Below are 22,358 nucleotides of genomic sequence, written 5' to 3'. Positions count from 1 at the left end.
TTGAAAAAAAAATTTTTTACACTGTTCTTCTCGATACATATATTTCTAATACATAGTAACATCCTGGGTTTATGATGGAACATTATATTACCAGAGGTGGCAAATGTACACACATCCTTTAATTAAGTAAAAGTACAGATACTCATGTTTTAAAAGACTCTGGTAGAAGTTGAAGTACTGACTATACTTTTCTACTCAAAGAAGTTAGGGCTCTGACATGTACTGTAAAAAGTAATTATTACTACTACCTGTTTTAGTGTCACACGAGTAACTGGACCTCACCTTATATTAACAGTAGGGTTGTCAATCGATTAAAATATTAAATCGTTATTAATCGCATGATTGTCATTAATTAACTTATGATTAATCACAACTTATTTGCACAATTCAATCTGTTCTAAATGTACAGTAATCCTCCGCTTTACCGCGGTTTAAACCTCGCAGCCCCGGAATTGCATTTGCCACATAGCTAATTTGTTTAGCTGATTTTTCCGCTCTCTCACAGATAGCACGATAGACCTAAACACTTATAGGGCATTGTTTCTAGGAAGTTTTATGTTGAAATAATGAAATTTATGAATGAAGTAAAATGTTAATACATTTACTCACTATAAATATAATACAGTGTACTGTAATTTTAATTATTTAAATTTAAATTTACAAAAAATAATATTTCGCTATATTCTCACAAATGTTTTCTGTGTGTGTTTAAAGTGTGTGGGAGGATGATTTATGGCTTAAACAATTAAAAAAAGCATTTTTTGTGGTGGAATTCGTTTATCGGGTGGTTTTGGAATGTAATCATTGTGATAAACGGGGGATTTCTGTACCATAAATGAACACGTTTCAGGTTTTTTATACTCTAATCAACATTGGCATGGACAAATATGGATGCTTTATGGCAGGGGTGGCCAACCAGTCAGAGACCGAGAGCCACATTTATTACTGTGTTACCGCAAAGAGCCACATCATACACATGGGCACACAAGAACATCACCCATCCCTTCCTCACACACACACACACACACACACACACACACACACACACACACACACACACACACCTCTGCTCAGCCAGATCTATTGTAAATGTCACACACCAACATAATGACAGAAATTGACTCCTAGAGTTTTAAGACCACAGGACAGTCATTTTCAACAATGAACATTGTGTGCACTGTCTCACACACACAAACTCTTAGTTTAACCAAGTCCACAAACAAAAATATAATAATTTACAATAGCGTTTTTCTTTTACTATGCATGTTACTTAGTGGGACTTTTGGCATTCCTTGCCTTGAACATTCCCCTTCAAATCTGCCTCGTATTCCGTTGTTGCCTCTCGAAGCAATTCTTTCACATGTGTGTCAGTCAGAACAGATCGATGCTTTGATTTCACGTGTTTCACGGTATTTTCGTCAAATGCGCATGTGCGTGAGATGAATATACCGCAAAGTTTCCAAGATCATTTAAGTCTTAAAAATACTGTATTAAACTTAAGCAAAGCAAACACGCACATTAAAAAACAAACACAAACACAAACTTCGATATGAACGTAAGAGCCGCATGAAACCAGCTAAAGAGCCGCATGCGGCTCGGAAGCCGCAGGTTAGCCACCCCTGCTTTATGGAAATGTGTGTTTATTATTAGTGAAACCAAACTTAACATAGAGCATGAAAACAAAATATTCTCATAAATGTTTGAAAGTAATAATGGTGTTTTTAATTTGGTAAATCATCAGGACACCAAACGGAACCATTGCTGTGTTTCCACACGGACAGTTAATGAGGTGATGCCAGAGAAAATGTACCGCTTTTAACTTTTATACGGATTTACATAATCTGAGAATATTTGTATTCGATGTGAATATTTGTTTATTAGACTATTATTATTAGATTTTTATTTTGAGCTTTCTATTCATATATTTATTATGTCTGTAAGCAAGTATTCACTAAGATACAGGTTGTTTTATTTATGTCTGTCAGGAGACATAAATAAACGCACCCTGTCTGTTTTCGTAAGTTTTGTTGTTATTATGAGTGTTTAAAAATAAAAGTAGATCCTTTACAGATTCGAATGATGTATTGCTCTTATCTGTACGACCAAAAAAGTTCATTTGGGTGTTATAAGGAAAAATAGCTGCCGGCGCATTTGTCGACCCCAGAGGGTTGATTGTGTGCAACATGGAGCATTTTGGTGCTGATTTGAGACTTGGTGCATCAGTGAAACAAATGTTTACTGATTTAAAAAAAAAAGAGCTTACTTATTTATTTCCTCTCGAAATAAAGAAAGGAATAAACGTGTGTTGTGTTGCAGGTTTTAATTTCGCCTCTTTTATATTTATTTATTTGTTTTTATTGAAAAAATGGTCAAACAGAAATGCGCTTGTTAAAATTAACCCTGTTAAAATGATTTTGCGTTAACAGTTTATTGCCGTGTTCATTTTGACAGCCCTAATTAATATATCAATACAAAACTAATTACAATTCACCATATAAAACACATGCAGAGAAAAGATGATGATGATCAGGTGATCAGGAATATCTCTGTTCTCAGTCATGTTTACATCACTGAATCCCTTTGTCTCATCCACGTTAACCCCATACTTCTTGTTGCCTTCTGCCTGCCTATTGTTAGCTTCGAAAACTAGCCTACATCTGTGGTGTGTAGAATCCAGGAAATGATACACCAGTAGAGGAGTGAAAAAGCCGCGCAATGACAGGAAATAAGTTGATGGGCTGAAAATGGTGCGCAACATTGACATTTCGCTGAAGTCTGTTTTGAAAAAGGAATGAAGTAGAAAGTACAGATATTTGTGTAAACATTTAAAGAGTGAAATTAAAAAGTTGTCCGAAAAATAAATAGTGAAGTAAAATACTGATACCAAAAAAATCTACTTAATTACAGTAACGAAGTATTTGTAGTTTGTTACTTCCCACCGCTGGACATTACTAATACATTAACACCATTTTAATGCCCTTTTTAGCCACCACTTTAGGTGATACACCATGTGTATTCAGCACGGAAGAGTGATATGCTAATAAACAGCTAATAAAAAAGAAGCAAGCAAGTTTTGAATTTGGATGATGGAGTGTCTTGATGCTGGAAAGAGTTCATTCATAATTATTGCAACATATTATGGAGGGGAAAATTTTTTGCCCATTTTTCAATTCTTCCCACCTTTTTATGTTCATTATTCACTCATGCATTATTAGTAAGAAATCAGCTTGTGCTCAAAGACTGCAGGAAGGAAAAACTACCAACTACCAAAATGATAACAAAGTAAAGAATTTAATTTCAGTAATTAAGTCACTATATATACTATAAATACTAAATATACAATTTTATTTAATATATATAGCTTGTATAAATCTAACACAATTTACAGTTCCTACAACTCACGCTTAAGCTCAACTTTCTAAATCCAACAGTTTAACAGACGCAGAGCAAGAAAAAGAAACACCTAGCTGTAGTTACACTTCTCCGCTGATGGAAAAAAAATGAAGAGAGACGCTTCCTCTATCTCACATGTCAGAGTGGTCTGAAAGTACTTCTACTAACCACAGCAGACAGTATTCAGAGGAGATTCACGGCATGTGATGTGACTGGAAACGGGAATCTTTTTGCTAGTTCTAGCTATAAATCAGGGGAACTGGTTTTAGAAGTATGAGGGGAAAAAATTCCCGAACCTGCTGATAAGAGTGCTCACAGGAGGACTGAGCAGCGTCACCAGCCGCTGATGTCAGCGCTGGAAATCATTAACGCCATCAACATGTACGTGTTGACATCCATATTCATCGCAATACATTTAAAAATGCTTTTTTATTCCTCTACATTTTGGTCTTCCGTCCACACAGAGATGCCATTTTTGTCCAGTGGAAATGAATCTCTCCCGAAAACGCTTTTTTTTTTTTAGTGTGGAATTTGTAATCATGTGACAGTCTGTATAGTTGGCTATAGAATTGTGAATGATTCAAATTCCCTTCACAATCTGCTGACAATATCTATGACTTGCTCAAAAGCAGTAGCAACCATATACCAATATGCTAAACAAATGACAATTCTACCAACTGTATATTTTTTATTACTGTATATTACAGATAAAACAATTAGCACTACTATGGTGTATTTACTAAACCACCCCATTGTCTTCTTACAGCTACATGCCTTAAAGTGCTTTTATTCCCTTTATACTATAACATATTTGTCAATTTTTACAAGCATCATAGGTTTGCATGTGTCATGTATTACAGGTCCACCAATCACATTAGGAGATGTGGATACAAAAAAATAAAAAGCCTCGAGATCACCAATATAACACTTTATTGTCTGTTACCAATGGCAACCAAGATAATCAGCTAAGCATTTAGGCTATATTAAAAATGTGATAAAACAAACGTCAGCGTGTGTGTCAGCATAAAGCAACAAGCCTCGCCTGCTATTAAACCACAAGGAAATGACAGGCTGGGGGAGAGAGAGAATGAGAGGACCTAAAAAAAGAGGCAACAATTGCATGAGTCATGTCAGAAACAACTGGCGTGTGGCCTGGGTGACAGCGATCTGACTAGGAAGTGGAATCTCCTCTGTTTGGTAACGTGGAAACGAAAAGTCAAGCTTCCTTTGAATGAAAAGCATTATTGGTCATGTTTGCTTTGTCATTATCAGGTGGCATATGGTAGCTTTTCTTTCAGCATCAATGTCCTATATCGTATTGGAGGTTCACTACCTCTGTTTTTCCTAACAAACCTATAGTTTTCTCTTAGAGCTAAAGGTTTTGGCATCGCCAATTTGATTACGTAATGAAAAGTAAGCACAAGATTATATAATAATCGAATTATAGGTGTAGTCTGTGTGCAGCTTCATAGACAGAGTTTACAATGTGGCCAGTCTGTGTATATCTATGGGCCTGGGGAGAGACTGAGTCACATGGCACAGCTGCATGCTGAGCCGGTCTGCTTCTCTCCAGCACAAACTCCATAATGACACACCAGCCGCTCAGAGTGTAATGACATGCTACTGAAATACACAACACACACAACATTACACACAACTCAATGTGCACCAAGGAATAAAACACAACAGAAAAAAACACAACAAACACACATACACACACACACACACACACACACACACACACACACACACACAGGCCAAGCACAACTAAATGTTGCGTTTCGGAAATACGCGTCCAAATCCTATTTTTAGATGCAGACAGTGCCGCTGTTTAATCACAGAGTAACTGCAATACTTTTGTTTTACAGGTCAGGTTTGAGGGGAAAAAAATAAGCATGTCTGTTTATCTCTTAAATGAGATACCCATAGACTTTGTTGTGATGGGAAACTAGAGGTTCACATAAACCCAAAACGTCCTCAAAGGAAGTAAAGAGGATAAAGAAGAAAAGTTTGATGCAAGTATTGAGGCAAATGAGTAAATGAAATATAATGAGAAAGTTCTATTTAAAACAAAACAAGAAGCAGAGAAAGAAGTCAAACTTCTCTAAAAAAATCAGGGAGAGTCAGGGAGAGGCAAAAGACGCCTGCTGCAGCTTTGGCTTTCTCAAACAACTCGCAGCAGAGTAAGGCTTTCCTGAAAAGGAAATAGAAGTTCACTTCAGTAGGATACTGGTCCAGCACATTTCTCAGCCTGAATAAAATTCAGGAGGACCAGTCTTTTTCGGACAAACAAAGTGGTATATATTGTTTGTCTTGGGTGGCAATGGCCTCATATTTATGTCAGATAAATGTTTCTGTGAACAAAAATCCTACTCTTGTAATAGTGTGTTTCTTAAAAGTTTAAAACATTTTAAAAAAAACTACACCGTATGCCCTTCAAAGTTCCTGTGATCAGAGTTAATCCTAGGTTTGTCCTCCTTCATGGCCATAACTGTCTCTTCACAAAGCCCTATAATTCTAGCAACTTCCTGTTTATCTAGAATCTGGAAGTTATTCAGTGGGACTGAACTTTTGCTTCAATGTCTAACTAGCATCCAGAACTGGTTAAAAATCTACAGCATGTGTGTTAAATATGAGTGAACGTGTGATGACTGAACTTGCATAACATATACTCAGTAACCAAATTCAAACATTACTAGTATCTATAAATTACAGTATTTGAAACTGTATGTGGCAGACAGTAAGACACATAGAACCGACCATGAGGCAAACTATATGCCTAATTAACTCTCGTGATGGAACAAGGTGTGCCAGGAAGTCAAAAATGCCATTAAATATCACCCGCAGAAGTACATATAAATGGGGTGAGTCAGGCCATGTGTCTATTATATTTTTGCATGCATGTATCTTCTGGCTATTTTCAAAGTGGCAGCTCCCAGAGCAGCAGGCAGGTGTTACCGGCAGACACAGCAGTGCTGCTCTACTCCCACGCACCTCCAGATATTCTCAAACCTATGCAGGCTGTCACGCAGGCGCCAACAGTCAACAGGCCTCCATGCCTGCATGGGAGTAAACACTGTGTAATGTACAGGTTATAACCATATTCAACAGTTATTAATGAATCTCTAGGGAGACCTATAAACAAGGCCTTTTCTGACAAACTTTAAGAATGATGTTGCAACCCTTCTACGTTGTAAAGCATCACTGAATCTTGGATTTAGCATGCCTAACTGAAGATTAAGTCCAAACATAATGGGAGTGATGACTGTTAAGAGGTGCCTTTAAAGTGACTATTTGTAAGGAAAATATTGAAGATAGGAAGAGAAAAACAAAATGACATGTTTAACTAAATGTGAGCCAATATATACATGACAAAGATTTATACTAAAGAGAAGGTATGCACTTGTTACACACTGTGTTTGTGGGGCTAAATACTTTCTGTTCTGTAGTTCTGTCAAATCACAAAGCAGATCATTAGCATGTTTAAAAAGCTGAAAAATACAAACATATTGTACAGGCACAAGAGGTTTGCCAATAGTTACATAACAACATTGCTGGCACTACACCTCACTTAGTGTAATATGAGTTCTCTTCCAGTCATTGCTTTCTCAAGGCCTTACAAAGTTCTTGCATTTATACTAATCTCTAAAATAATGTCCTTTTTTGGAATGTACTGGAAAGATATTTTGTTCACTCTGCTTGTTCTGTGGAGAATGTCAGTCATACGATGTAGATACGGTCTGTTGTCCTTTTCTTTTTTATTATAAAATTGCATTGATATACTGTATATACACAACAACCATGAAGAACAATCCCAATCCCACCTCCTTCATGATGAACATTAATTGCAAATCACCCTATGCTACATCCTGGGACACACAGAGAGTTTTCAAGGATTTATGTCAATTTATAGAATTTCTGCTCTACAGTGCTAAATATATTGAAAGCGATGCATAGCAACCTTGAATAACAAAAGTAATTTACAATTCATTCCAAAATTATTGGAACAGCAAGGCCAAGTTGTATTGGACAGCATGGAAACAAAAAGTATTAAAGTTAATAAAACATAATATGTTGTTATAAAGAAGCCTGTGATGACAGACAGCAGCAAACGGTTGCATTTTTCCTTTGTGAGGCTTTTAGAGGCTTGGAAACAGCTTCTTTCAGGCATCTTTTTCCTTGATTAAGTCCTTCATTGTGTGAGCAGTGTTTTGAGTCATTATCATGCTGAATGATGATCCTCCCACTGCTATTTTTTATATTTTTTTTAAGGTTTGAATTCAAACACTAACACAAAGTCAGTTTAAATGGGTTGTCGGTTTTGGGGGTTTAAATAAAAGGTGCCAGGTTCTAAACTGGTAAACAAATCTAGTAGTAAATATCAGTGAAATGGAAATGAATGATGTCTTTAGGAAACAAACAAAAGGTTTGCCACTGCAATCCCAATCATTTTGTAGAGCACAGTTTCTTGTATACTGTATAATGTACATTAAGATTGCTGATTAAGTTTTTCTGTCAAGAGACAAGAACGTTCTTCCATTATTATCTAAACCTGTAACTATGACTGTACTGCTTCCACTTTAGGAAATAACAGAAAAAGTCAATGAAAACACTCTTCCATCCATACCACACAACCCACAATCAATTAACCATATCAGGTGACCAGCATTAGTAAACTCATACATGTCCAACCCCCACACACAGGAGTCATGAAAAACAGCCATGTGATCAGACACTCACTCCAACACATTAAATGTGTCTGATCACATGCCTGTTTTTCATAGCATATTGTGTGTGAGCGCATCCACGTTTGTGTTTGTCCCACTGTCATTTAAACCATATTTACTCATAAATATGTATGCATATAATATATATACAATTTCAACACAATTCCTGAAAAATAACATCAGACCATCTTCTCAAGTACACAAATCTGATGCTCACATGCTTAGTGTAGATGCTTTTGGTGGTGTAAACGGTTTGACATGGTTAATCTGACCAGTCTGCAGCAATACAGCCCCAAATGCAGCAAGCGGCACGGCGCTGTGTGTTCTGACACCTTTCTCTCATTGCCAGCATTCACTTTTTCAGCAATTTGTGCTACGGTAGCCCTTCTGTAGGATTGAACACATCTGAGTTATAACCTTTACTCCCCACGCACATCGATGAGCCTTGGGTGCCCGTGATACTGTCACAAGTTTGTCAGTTGTAATTTTTGACCCCTTTTTGTATTTTCTAAACACTGCATACCAAGAACCCCCTACAAAACCTTCAATTTTGGAGATGCTCTGACCTAGTCTTCCAGTTACAATTTGTTTTTTGTCAACGTCGCTTCCAACACATCAACGTTCAGAACTGACCTCTTACATTCTGCATTATATATCCTATCCCTTGTCATGTGTCAGTGTAACAAAATAAAATGAATATTATTCACTTCACCTGTCAAGGTTTTAATGTTATGGCTGTGTGGTGTATCTAGTTTGAACGAACTCCAAACGGCTGCAAAACAGACTGACAATGTCAAAAGCTGGTTTTAGACTGTGCGATTACATTCTTCTAATATTAACACCATTAAATTTGCCTGTATTAAATCAATGACATAATGCTTTCTCCATGTGAGGTTATGCCATGAAGGTCCTTTAGTGATACAATCAACCAAAAACAGATTTTAAATAAACTGACCGATCATTCTTTGATTTCTTTGATAGCGGAACCCATCTTAAGTTTACCCAAGAAACTATTCTCTCACTTCCTATTCTCTGAGGGCACAGTTGGGCTGATGGGTTGTGAGATATATGTGGCACTTGACGACCATCATCATCCTCCTCCTCCCTAGTTCTCATGATCAGAAACAGTTGAGTTGTACAAAGTAACAACATTTTCTGTCTGTCTGAAATTAAAACGTGGCTGTTAGGAAGCTGTGGATCTTTCTGGTTTCCCTTAAAGTGTGTGGGTGTAGGAAAAGCCTGCTGCCGCAGCTCTGGAAAGGAATGTACAGCGCCCTTTCGACTGCTTCAATCCAGAAAAGTCTCGAAGAAGACTTTAAACAAATGCTCTTGTCATCCATGTTCTATATGCAGAGAGGAAAAGGGGGAGATTAGGCTGTAATGGATGCTTGGAAAATTCAGCAAGCAAGAGGCTCTTTAGCTTAAGGCACAGAGGAGTTAAAGAACACATCTGGAGGGAGAAGAGAAACAACAACAAAAAAAACTGAATGAGTCGAACAAAATCTGGAAGTGAGAAGACGTCAGTTAAATGTGGCCACGTCTCGCTTCTGGCAGCGTTCACTTTTCCAGGCAGAGCTTTTATTCCTGCCTGCTTGATCAAAACCCCGCTACCGCACCACGCGTCCTTCACCCCGCTCCGTGTTATTAATACCCGTGGACACTCCACATTTCTGTCACATCCATTATAAATATCTAACAACACGTTCTTTGTCATGGACACTGAGCTGGATGAAGCCTTGTCCCTTCTTCTTCTTCTTCTCACCTCCACAGCACACAAGACAAGACAAGACAACAGCAGCACCGATTTCACCTTTATAATCGACTCGATATAAAAGTAGCGATGTATTACCGAACACCTGCTGTCTAGGGTTATTTCTGATCTAGGAGAAAGGTTAATCTCGTCCCGTTTCTCCGCCTGCCAATGAGTGTAGTGGAGGAAAGAAAGAACTAAAGCCTTGGAGCGTGGATTTACAAAGATCTGCTTCCTTCCTCCCCACTGGAGTGAATGAAAGCGTGCTGAATCAAAACACACCATCGCAGCGTTATTCGGTATATGCAATCAAAGAAAGGCACGTACATGTCTGCTGTCTGAGTCGGAACCCTCAGGGTGGAGGTTTAATCCAAAGACTGATGGTCCCCAAACAAATCCGAGCGAAAGAAAAAATCCCAAAGGAGTTGAAAGTCAGACGTTATATCCAGTCGAGTGAAGCGTCTGTGAGTCCTGAGCGCGCCTGAGTGTGCAGAGCGTCTTTATCTGGATGTGAGGGGTGTGGACAAAGCGAGGAGAGCGGAAAAGCGTCCATCACTAACGGCACACAGCCACATTCTCAAAATCCCCGCAAACAGCAGACGAGACGGAGGAGGAAAAAGCAAACAAGGAAGCGTGTGTTCGATATTAAAAGTGCAGCACGTTTGGTTTTACACCAAAGCCACCAGACAAACGCTAGCTGTGCACGCGCACATGGCTGTGTTCTCTGTGTGTGTGTGTGTGTGTGTGTGTGTGTGGAAGCATACTGGCACACATGCACTAGTGAGAAACGAGCTGTGATCTAAACACAAGAGGAGGAGGAGGAGGAGGAGGAAGGGGGATGGGAGTGACACTGGGAGCCTCCATCTCAAGTTAAACCTCCTCAAATGAGCTGTCACCCCATTCATCAACGATCTCTCAGCACCTCTAGTCTTTAAGGACCAAGTGTTCTGTCTGAATTGAACATGGTACATGGCAGTCCTATGCTGCTGTGTTTGGGGGTTCAAATCCCACACTGTATGTGCATGTTCTCTCCCATGTGCATGTAGTCCCAGTACTACCATGTGACATTTCCAAATTGCTTATAATGGTTGTGCTTTGTCTTACCCTCGAATAGGCTCCAAGCTCCTTCTTTAGGGTAAGCGGTATTCTTGGATGTACAAGGTGTTGATTAAAACTACTGAATGGTTCTTTAAATACTATTCAGTACACAATGCTTAAGATAAAAGATATATCATAACAGAGGTGATACTGTTAAAGATCACAAGATTGACTGTATTCTGCATAATCATGACCGACCTTAAAGCTGACGACTACCATGGCAACACACTGACCGAAGCAACAATCAATTACTTATTTTCACTGACTGTACATGTTGTGCTGCCTCGAGCGTTGTGCACAGAGTTAATTTTAGCATTACGGTAATGCAGAATGTGGGTTATAATATGGGGTAAACAGAAAAGCAGAAAAGCTTTGCTAATAAACATTAGACTACATACAGTAGGACTGCATAGAAGGATTTTTAATTACAACATGATTACTGTGTCAGGGGACAAACAATATAAAATATGATGTTCTCGAAACTCTATGAAGCGAATCCTAAAAATCCTTTTATCCTGTGTCACAGTATCAGGATGGAATTGTGAAAATTTGTACCAATAATTCACACACCAAACTTAGGTAAGAAAGAAGGCCGACTCGATATTCAGGGAAAAGAGAAAGAGAGAGAGAGAGAGAGAGAGAGAGAGAGAGAGAGAGAGAGAGAGAGAGAGAGTAAACAAGCTACAAGCAGGTGGACAAATATGCCAACAAAAGTAAGATAATCAATTTCCAAGTTCAGTACAAACTTAATTAAAACTCAACACTAGAAGCACATTTAGTTTCACTAAAGCTCACTTTCTCATACTTACTGTGCGTATGACTAGAAAAAAGCGGTCAAATTGACCATCACAGAGAAATTCAGGGAACTGTTTCATTCAGCACACACCCATCCCAAACACATACACGAGCAATCCCTGAACAATGAATCTCCCCCTTTCACTTCATGTCTGCCCAAAAATACCTCATCTCAAAAAGCCCAGGTCAGTTGTCAGCACAGCTGCATGATGTCATTTGTTTAAAGGGTCAGTCAACCCACACTGGCTGCCTTTGTGAGATGGTGTCCCTCTGAGCATTAGGATAAATAGAACCCTGCCACCACCACACACTCTCTCATCACTGTCTTCATCCTCAGCCTATTCAGAGTCACCTTCTTTATTCTCCCTGTCTGAATTCTTCTGGGACTCTCTGTCACTCATACACAGCGGGGTGGCTTTGGAAAGCTCATCTCAGCATGCTCCTTCTCTGAGAGCAGACACTTTAATTCAGACATAGAAACACCTTATACACACAGAGAAGAGCCCTGGGACCTGGAAATGGGCAGGATATTAGGATTTTAAGATATACCAATTTATCCCAGGGCACCACACACACACACACACACACACACACACACACACACACACACACACACACACACACACACACAGAGGAGCTTATCCACCTAACAAATGTTAATAGGGCAATTGACTGTACAATTGAAATGATAAATAACACAGTGCTAATACATTCTCACAGAAAGTGAGTGAAACACAAATGAGAGGTCACTTTGCTGCCTTTTGCCCTTTGCCCTGCCCTCTTTCCCTGCATTTGAGTATAAGTTAGTGCACTGGTGTTGTTACTATTTTAATGGGCATGACTCAGCTCCTATTATTAGGCATTAAAACATGCTCTGCCACTGTGTGGCTGAAAGTGAAATGGCTCTGGTAGTTTTCCTGCTCACTGTGCCTTGAAGCCTGCTGTTTATATTTAGAAGAATAAAAAAAGTCTAAGGAATCTCTCTCTCTCTCTCTCTCTCTCGCACACACTCACTGTCTGTCTTTCTTGTTGGCACATACTATCTTCCACAAGTCTGGCATTGTAAGTAAGTGTAGGTGAATAGGTTTTGCACATTAAGTTGAAAGATCCAGAGTTTCTTTATAACTTTTTGACTAAAGAGATTATATAATTCCATAAAAAAGTGTGGGGGAAATGTGTAGATAGATAGATAGATAGATAGATAGATAGATAGATAGATAGATAGATAGATAGATAGATAGATAGATAGATAGATAGATAGATAGATAGATAGATAGATAGATAGATAGAGAGAGAGAGAGAGAGAGAGAGAGAGAGAGAGAGAGAGAGAGAAAGAGAGGCTTCCATTTATCGTACATTTGTTTCAAATAGTGTGCCAGCCTCAGATGGGTTGCCCACTTGTTCAACATAATACAGAAATACACACAAACAGATATGTTCACATGTTCACCCCCACACACACACATTCTATACCACCTGTTAACTCCATCTGTTTCAACAAGTCAGATTACACAAGACCACACATTATTGCATTTTTCCATAGCTTGTTTTTGCTTCACTTACTTGATTATTACAATAAATAGAATGATTAATACAAGTCAAGTTAATTAATACATTGAAATTCTGCAAATAAATATAAAAAAAATATATAGAACAAAATATTTCTTTCTCTCTCTCTCTCTCTCTCTCTCTCTCTCTCTCTCTCTCTCTCTCTATATATATATATATATATATATATATATAAACGAGATGGTGACAGATTGACAGATTTGCATGTAACTGTAGTGCTGCCAAAGCTGGTAAGAATCGCCTGGATGTTTGTGCATGCATGCAAAAACCTTCAACAAAGCTACAAAGAGATGTATGAAGTTAACAATAATTATCACTGTTACAGTCACCTTCTATGGAGCCTTTTCACCAAACTCTCACCAAAATACCCCGGAACCAGTTACATATGCATTTAGCATCCTGCTAAACACCCCCAGGATCCAACCACCCTATTCTTCAGAGTAAAAGTGTTAAAAAAAATGACTGTCACATTCATGACACGTGGAAAGGCGCCACATGAACCTTGGAGAGTGTCATGAAATCTGATATAGATTATAAACGATGATATAGGGAACCCAGCCATTAGGGTTGCACAAGCCCTTAGTGCCAGTCCCAAACCCGGATAAATGGGGAGGGTTGCATTAGGAAGGGCATCCAGCGTAAAAACGTGCCAAATCGAACATGCGGATCACGAATACAGATGATACAGACCCCTAATGGGAGAAGCCGAAAGAAAGTTTATATAGAGGTAACAGATAAGTACAATTCAGTTTAATTAGCAACACAACATGTGCGCAGGGCACAAACTGAACGCTCTGTAAGTTGCAAAGCTGGAACACTGCAAAGTCAAACAAGTCAACTGATTGACAAAATATGGTAATCGGCGCTCAGGCAGAAAGCCTGGGCTTAACCATAAAGTCACTACTATTGCAAGAGCATGTAGGGAACTGCATATTAGTGGAGCCCAGTGAAATCAGTATGCTCGGGCAGAACATGCGTTATGGTAAAAGAGAATTAACTGCATGTTCATGCACAGGGCTCCTTGTATGCTAGACAGCAGGGAATGTGAATGCTCTGAGGAAATTACACAGAGAGCAAACAACCACATTGGGATTATGCAATAACACAAGAGTGGTATAACTATGGCCCAACGTGTACAACGTAAGAAAAAAGGAAAGATGGCCATTTTACAGTGGTATTTATTGCCTATACGGTGTCCTATATACACGTGCACACGTAGTTATCCACGTAGTTGTCACTGCCTTCACCATGCCAAATATAATGAGTTAAACGGAAACGTTTGATCAGACAGTACATTTAGGGCAAACACACCTTTTTGCAGAAGGGAGGAAGGAATTTGAGAATGGAGACTGATCTGAGACTGTGTTAACTTGGGGCTATAGACTTTTTATGTATTTGGGTCAGGCAATTCCATAGATGCTTATTATCCTCTAGAGGAAACTGGGTATTATGGTGCAATTACTCAAAAAGCATGTAGAGCAAAAAAGGTGCTCAAAAGGATTCCATATATCAATAGTTTTTTAAAGAGATAGATGGATGGATAGATGGATGGATGGATGGATGGATGGATGGATGGATGGATGGATGGCTGGCTGGCTGGCTGGCTGGCTGGCTGGCTGGCTGGCTGGATGGATGGATGGATGGATGGATGGATGGATGGATAGATAGATAGATAGATAGATAGATAGATAGATAGATAGATAGATAGATAGATAGATAGATAGATAGATAGATAGATCAAATCAAATTTTTTGTATAAAGCAAAAGTGCTGTACATGATCGTAAATAGCAAGAAATAAAACAAATAATGCAAATGTAATTATTAAAGGTTAAAAGCACAACGAGAAAAGATATAAATAATTTTATATAAAAAGTAATTTTAAAGCACTACAAGTCCCAGTACAAGTCATGCCTTCGTGTATTATCTCTTTTTTTTGTTGCTGTTGTACATTCATTACATAAACTTTACCTTTTCACAAATTTTGACTGGATTTGCACTTGAATTGAAATAAAACAAAAAATTGGAAAATAAAATAAGAATTAGTTTTGATAAATAATTTATTATGCAAGTAAGAATAATTGAAATAAACATCTGATATTAGCCAAATACTATTTGTGGTAAATATATCCTGGATAATTCTTATAAATGTTTGTGTTAATTATTGTGCATATTTTTAACCTCTGAAAATGTAACACAAAATCCCTGCGTTCATTAAGGATTCAGTTTGCTTTATTTTATGTTAGTGTTGTTTTATACATTTTGTACTCAATATACTTTCCACTGCCAGCTACTGCAGTTCAGCACTTTCAGGAGCAGAACACAGAAAATGTTAGCCATGTGGACAACTGCTTTGTAAAAGGGTTTTTATATTGCTTACTGTGCATTACTGCAGAATCACTTAAAAATCCACCACCCAGCTGCATTTCCTGCTGCACAGCTGATAATATTATTACACCCATACACTTGATTAAACTAAAAAGGGAGAAAAACTCTTTTTTTGACTAAGATCCTGGACACTTAAATGGTTTCACAATTTTTTAAATAGAAAATCATGAACTGGGTAAAATCCATATCCACACACAAGAGTAATATATGCTATCATTTAAAGAACAGTATAGTTATTTAGTTGTAAATTTTGTTAGAAAGTGATGTGATATGATATTTTCATAGTTTTTGTAAATATTTTATATTGTCATCATTTAAATATTAAATAAAGCTCTAAAATAGCATTCCATTGTGTATAAGGATGCATTAATATTTTTAACCTAAATCCCAGGTTTTTGAGTCAATATCAGAAACTGATATTAGATAATACAAAAAAAACAAAACGAAAAAAAAATAAACAGTTTAAAGTCTGACCCAGTTATAACTGAAGCATGTCTGAGAAAATTCTGGCGAGTTGTGTGCAAGTATCAGTGTACAAGTCTAGAGTTGTGTCTGTGATCCCAATATTGTGTGCAATTTACATACTTAACTTTACATGTTGTAAATATATTGTTGTAGTTACTGTGTTAATGTTATAGTTATTACACTTCAAGCGATCAATTGTCGCATGAATGCAATGTAGGAGTTTCTTACTTAAAATCTGTACTACAGATTCTTACTTCATCCCCAGAGAGCTCTATATCAGTTCCCTAGAGGACCCCACCTAATTTCCCTCTTGTTTATAACCTGACTTCTGTTTAACATGCCTCTCAAACCCTAGGGGAGTGGGTTAGTGACCTCTCAGCCTGGCTAATCCCCCCAGTCTGAACTTCTCTGATCCCTTCGAACAATTGAAAGAAGGTGGAGATGCATATTAGCCACCATCCCTGGAGTGAGCTCACAGCAGTAGGGCAGGAAGTGCGTGTGATGGCATCTCATCTGAACCAAAGGCACCAAACTTGTGGCAGAAGTGAATATATGAGCATTCACAAGAGGATGTGTAGCTGTATAGCTGTATATGAATGCAATTAATGGGAATGTGAATATCTTTTTTTTATGTATTTAACATACATGTTATATATATATATATAACCCAGCCATTAGGGAGGCACAAGCCAGTGCATTCTTAGTGCCGGTCCCAAGCCCGGGTAAATGGGGAGGGTTGCGTTAGGAAGGGCATCCAGCGTAAAACATGTGCCAAATCAAATATGCGGATCACAAATGAGAATTTCATACCGGATCGGTCGAGGCCCGGGTTAACAACGACCGCCACAGGTATCGTTAGCCGACAGGGTACCGGTGGAAATTGGGCTACTGTTAAAATAAATAATAAATAATAATAAATGTCATCAGTGCCTATGCTCCACAAGTTGGCTGTGAGATGGAGGAGAAGGAAAGATTCTGGAGTGAATTAGATGAAGTGGTAGATGGTGTACCTAGGAAAGAACGGTTGGTGATTGGGGCGGACTTTAATGGGCATGTAGGTGAAGGGAACAGAGGTGACGAGGAGGTGATGGGTAGGTATGGTTTTAAGGAGAGGAATGTGGAAGGGCAGATGGTGGTAGATTTTGCTAAAAGGATGGAAATGGCAGTGGTGAACACTTATTTTAAGAAGAAGGAGGATCATAGGGTGACGTATAAGAGTGGAGGAAGGTGCACACAGGTGGACTATGTGCTATGCAGGAGATGCAACCTGAAGGAGATTGGCGACTGTAAGGTGTTGGCAGGGGACAGTGTAGCTAGACAGCATAGGATGGTGGTCTGTAGGATGGTTTTGGAGGCGAAGAAGAGGAGGAGAGTGAGGACTGAAAGAAGAATAAGATGGTGGAAACTGAAGGAGGAAGAGTGTAGTGTGAGGTTCAGGGAAGAGGTCAGAGAGAGGCTCAGTGGTGTTAAGGAGGTGTTGGATGATTGGGCAACTACTGCAGGAGTGATGAGGAGGCAGCTAGAAAAGTACTTGGTGTGACATCTGGAAATAGAAAGGAAGACAAGGAGACGTGGTGGTGGAATGAGGAAGTGCAGGAGAGCATAAGGAGAAAGAGGTTGGCAAAACAGAAGTGGGATAGACAGAGTGATGAGAAAAGTAGGCAGGAGTACAAGGAGATGCGGCAGCAGGTTAAGAGGATGTGGCGAAAGCCAAGGAAAAGGCATATGAGGAGCTGTATGAGAGGTTGGACACTAAGGAAGGAGAAAAGGATTTGTACCGATTGGCCAGGCAGAGGGACCGAGCTGGAAAGGATGTACTGCAAGTTAGAGCAGTAAAGGATGGAGAGGAAATGTGTTGACTAGTGAGGAGAGTGTGTTGAGAAGGTGGAGGAGTATTTTGAGCAGCTGATGAATGAGGAAAATCAGAGAGAGAAGGTTGGATGATGTGGAGTTGGTGAAGCAGGATGTAGATAGGATTAGTAAGGAGGAAGTGAGAGCAGCGATTAAGAGGATGAAGAGTGGAAAGTCGGTTGGACCAGATGACATACCGGTAGAAGCGTGGAGATGTTTAGGAGAGATGGCAGTGGGTTTTGACCAGATTGTTTAACAGGATTTTGGAAGGTGAGAAGATGCCTGAGGAATGGAGAAGAAGTGTGCTGGTACCGATCTTTAAGCATAAAGGAGATGTGCAGACCTGCAGTAACTACAGGGGTATTAAGTTGATCAGTCACACCATGAAGTTATGGGAAAGAGTAGTGGAAGCCAGGCTGAGAGAAGAGGTGACCATCTGTGAGCAACAGTATGGTTTCATGCCGAGGAAGAGCACCACAGATGCCTTATTTGCTTTGAGAATGTTGATGGAGAAGTATAGAGAAGGACAGAAGGAATTGCATTGTGGATTTGTGGATTTAGAGAAGGCGTACGACAGGGTGCCAAGAGAGGAGTTGTGGTATTGTATGAGGAAGTCAGGTGTGTCAGAGAAGTATGTGAGGGTGGTGCAGGACATGTATGAGGACAGTGTGACGGCAGTGAAGTGTGCAGTAGGTACGACAGACTTTAGAGTGAAGGTTGGACTGCATCAAGGATCGGCCCTGAGCCCTTTCCTGTTTGCAGTGGTGATGGACAGGTTGACGGACGAGGTCAGACAGGAGTCTCCCTGGACTATGATGTTTGCGGATGATATTGTGATTTGTTGTGAGAGTAGGGAGCAGGTTGAGAAGAGCCTGGAGAGGTGGAGATATGCGCTGGAGAGAAGGGGAATGAAACTCAGTAGGAGTAAGACAGAATACATGTGTGTGAATGAGAGGGAGGGCAGTGGAGTGGTGCGGTTGCAGGAGAAGAGCTTCAGAAGGTGGAGGAATTCAGGTACCTGGGGTCAACAGTGCAAAGTAATGGAGAGTGTGTTAGAAGTGAAGAAAAGAGTGCAGGCAGGGTGGAGTGGGTGGAGAAGAGTGACAGGAGTGATTTGTGATAGTAGGGTATCTGCAAAATTGAAAGGGAAAGTTTATAGGACTGTGGTGAGACCTGCGATGTTGTATGGTTTAGAGACAGTGGCATTGAGTAAAAGACAGGAGGTGGAGCTGGAGGTAGCAGAGCTGAAGATGTTGAGGTTTTCGTTGGGAGTGACGAGGATGGATAAGATTAGAAATGAGTTTATTAGAGGGACAGCGCATGTAGGATGTTTTGGTGACAAGGTGAGGAGGCGAGATTGAGATGGTTTGGACATGTGCAGAGGAGGGACATGAATTATATTGGTAGAAGAATGCTGAGGATGGAGCCACCAGGTAGGAGGAAAAGAGGAAGGCCAAGAAGGAGGTTCATGGATGTGGTGAGGAAGACATGCAGGTAGTTGGTGTAAAGAGGCAGATGTAGAGGACAGGGTGGTATGGAGACGGATGATCCGCTGTGGCGACCCCTAATGGGAGCAGCCGAAAGAAGAAGAAGAAGAAGAAGAAGTAGTTATATATATATATATATATATATATATATATATATATATATATATATGTCAGGACTATTGTCCGCTGGTCAAAATTGAATGGCACCATTAGTGCAAGAAAGTGCAAATATGTTCTGCAGAGTTGGCACTCATGTCTGGGACTGTGGGCAGAGCACCCAGTGTGGCAAGAAGCAGATTGAAAGCGTTTAACGAGCCCAATGCAGGGCCTGTAATTAAAGCTCGACAAAAGGACCACTTAGTTGGACTCAGTTTAACCCTCCTTTTGAATGAGGTGAAGGACTGTTGATTGTCAGCAAGCTCAGGGGAGATGAACAAAATGGGGTAGAAGTAGTGTAAGACTGAGAAGAAAGAAGAAAGCGTTTGAGAGAGTGCAGGAGAAAAGATTGCATTGGAGATGTACAAGCTTGGAACTAGTACAGGCTTGCGATGAGATCATGCACATTGTTTCCTTAGGCTTCATCCTGACCCTCTTTATTCATATTCATTCTGTATGTGTGGGAGCATGCGGAGAATGATAAAGCATTTCAGAAAGGAAAAACCTGAAACTAAAGGAGTTTCCTTGCCATCTCTTTCAGAGCAGAGTTTACATGACTTCAATCTTGTATGAGCAGACAAAAAAAAGTGCTTAGTGCATTTCTCTGAAAGCTCAGAAAACCATTTGGGAAATCTTTCTTCTCATGAACCTCCTCCGCCTGAGAATAGTCTTCAACAACTTAAGCCCAGCCCCACTATACAACAGTAAACAAGGAAGGCAGCACAAAGGGACTATTGCTTGGTTTATTTCAATGCACGGGTTTCCTGGTGGCGATGCACCAAGTTTCCTTCCCCCCTTAACGACAGAGCCTTATTAAGCTTAGTGTTTATCAGTGCTCAGAGACACTCCTCAGACCATGTTAGGAAAGAAGCTTTCAGATGGATTTTTACTTACATTTTTTTATATCATATAAAGCACTGTGGGCTTGAAGAAAATCAGATCTAAGAATGCTTGTTTGCTCCATCTTGTTCCTGTCTGAGATCTGAATGTAGATTTTAGAAGTCACCAACGACATCTAGTGCAGACCTAAATGACGCACACTCATCCTTCACCTCAACCAAATCGAAAATGAAGCTTAATCCAAAAACAAATTCACAAAAACTTGTGTGGAGGTCACATCTGACATCAAGAATAAATGGAATAAACATACAAAATATGCCAACACGGCTATATATTTTTGGAGAAATATGAACAATTTCCACAATGAATATACTTCACTACATAGGCTATAAACAGTTTTTCATTAAACTCCTTCATGAGACCTATACCTGAACCAAATATTTTAAAGAGGGTACTAATCTGAACCTGAGTCAGTAACCCTCACTGATATGTCCTTTGTACCTTTCATGTTTATCTTTTACTCGAGAAAATGATTAATGAAATAATTTGAACAATACGAATATTGGTAAGTCAACACTGCCCCCCAGTGGACAGTTGTTCATAAAGTTGCTGCAGGACAAGCAACGTCTGGTACTGCAAGCTAAGATGTGCATGTGAATGGCTCATGGTTTACAAAAATGTTTGATGAGCATAAACACACACATACACAATCTTTAAAATGTCTCCCAAAATGCCATGCATTAACTCATATTGACGTAATGATACAATATAAACACACCAACTCTGATTTTCAAACAAAGTCAGAACAAGATTATTTCAGTTCATTGCAAATATAACCGACACATTTTCTACAGTGTTGTTTACTGGACAAGGAGTAGAAAAGGAGAATATATTCTGGAAGAGATGTGAATCATTTGCAGGGCAACATTCACACACGCTTGACAGTAAAGTCCACCTACAGAAATGTGTTTGGGAGAAAACCGGATAACCAAAGGAATCTCACACATGACCCTGTAGCTGTGAAGCAGCAACACTGACCACATATATATTAATGCAAAATAAAAACAAAAAAGTAGGCATGTGACATCCACATTTGACTAATATATTTTCAGTGACAATACTGTAAATATTTAGATATTCATTGCTCCCCAAGTCCCCCAAGATATACACCAGTACACACACTAAAAGCTCAGAATGAGATCCTTTCAGACACATTTGTGCAATTTCTTTTTTATGAACTGCACAAGTCCGTGTTAAAAAGAAACATATGGTAAAATGCTTTCATGAATTCTGAAAGAAAACCAGTGAAAAATATTTAATATTAAACTAAGAATGTGTTAATGATTGGTCTGGGGGTCATCATCTGTAAAAAGAACAAAAAAGTACAAACTCCATACTGACTTCATTTATCCCAGCTCTGGTATTAGTAAAATTGTGATTATTTTTTACTTATTAATTCTATGACTAATTAATGATTTTTATTACACATTAACGATAAAACACAACCTACATAGAAATGTCATATTTTTTAAATATGTCAGTGAAAACTTTTACAAGCAGGGTTGGTTCAGTGAATAAATTTGTGGTTTTAATTTTCCACCCATAATGCCCTTTTGTCAGGAAATGTCAGGTCCACATAGACAGTTAGATTTGCATCAGAAAAAGGGAAAGTCAAAGCACACGTTTCCTGTCATTGTGATTTGTGTGTATCACAGAATGTTACGCATAATGCTTCCAGCGCGGCTTAGTATCCATTAGACATGTACGTGCATGAGACAACAATGAATAAACCAAAACGGTCACAGTAAAGCCGTAGCATGAGGTGATATATTAACCTGCTG

At 39.1% G+C, this 22,358-nt stretch overlaps 1 protein-coding gene across 2 annotated transcripts in view; it reads right to left on the bottom strand.

Annotated features, from left to right (window-relative positions):
• The window catches only part of ripor1 (RHO family interacting cell polarization regulator 1), a 75,281-nt gene that overhangs the window by 46,450 nt on the left and 6,473 nt on the right, over nt 1-22,358 (bottom strand). Inside the window, exon 1 of one of the 2 annotated variants that reach the window (XM_046864032.1) lies at nt 10,198-10,622. The exons of the other annotated variant lie outside the window; for it this stretch is intronic. The gene's annotated coding sequence lies outside the window, so the exon portion shown is untranslated. Of the gene's footprint in view, nt 1-10,197; nt 10,623-22,358 lie in introns of those variants that run through there. 2 annotated transcript variants of the gene reach the window in all.

Source organism: Silurus meridionalis, chromosome 13, assembly GCF_014805685.1.
Source record: "Silurus meridionalis isolate SWU-2019-XX chromosome 13, ASM1480568v1, whole genome shotgun sequence".
Lineage (NCBI taxonomy): Eukaryota > Metazoa > Chordata > Actinopteri > Siluriformes > Siluridae > Silurus > Silurus meridionalis.
This window is presented reverse-complemented; position numbering and strand designations above follow the sequence as displayed.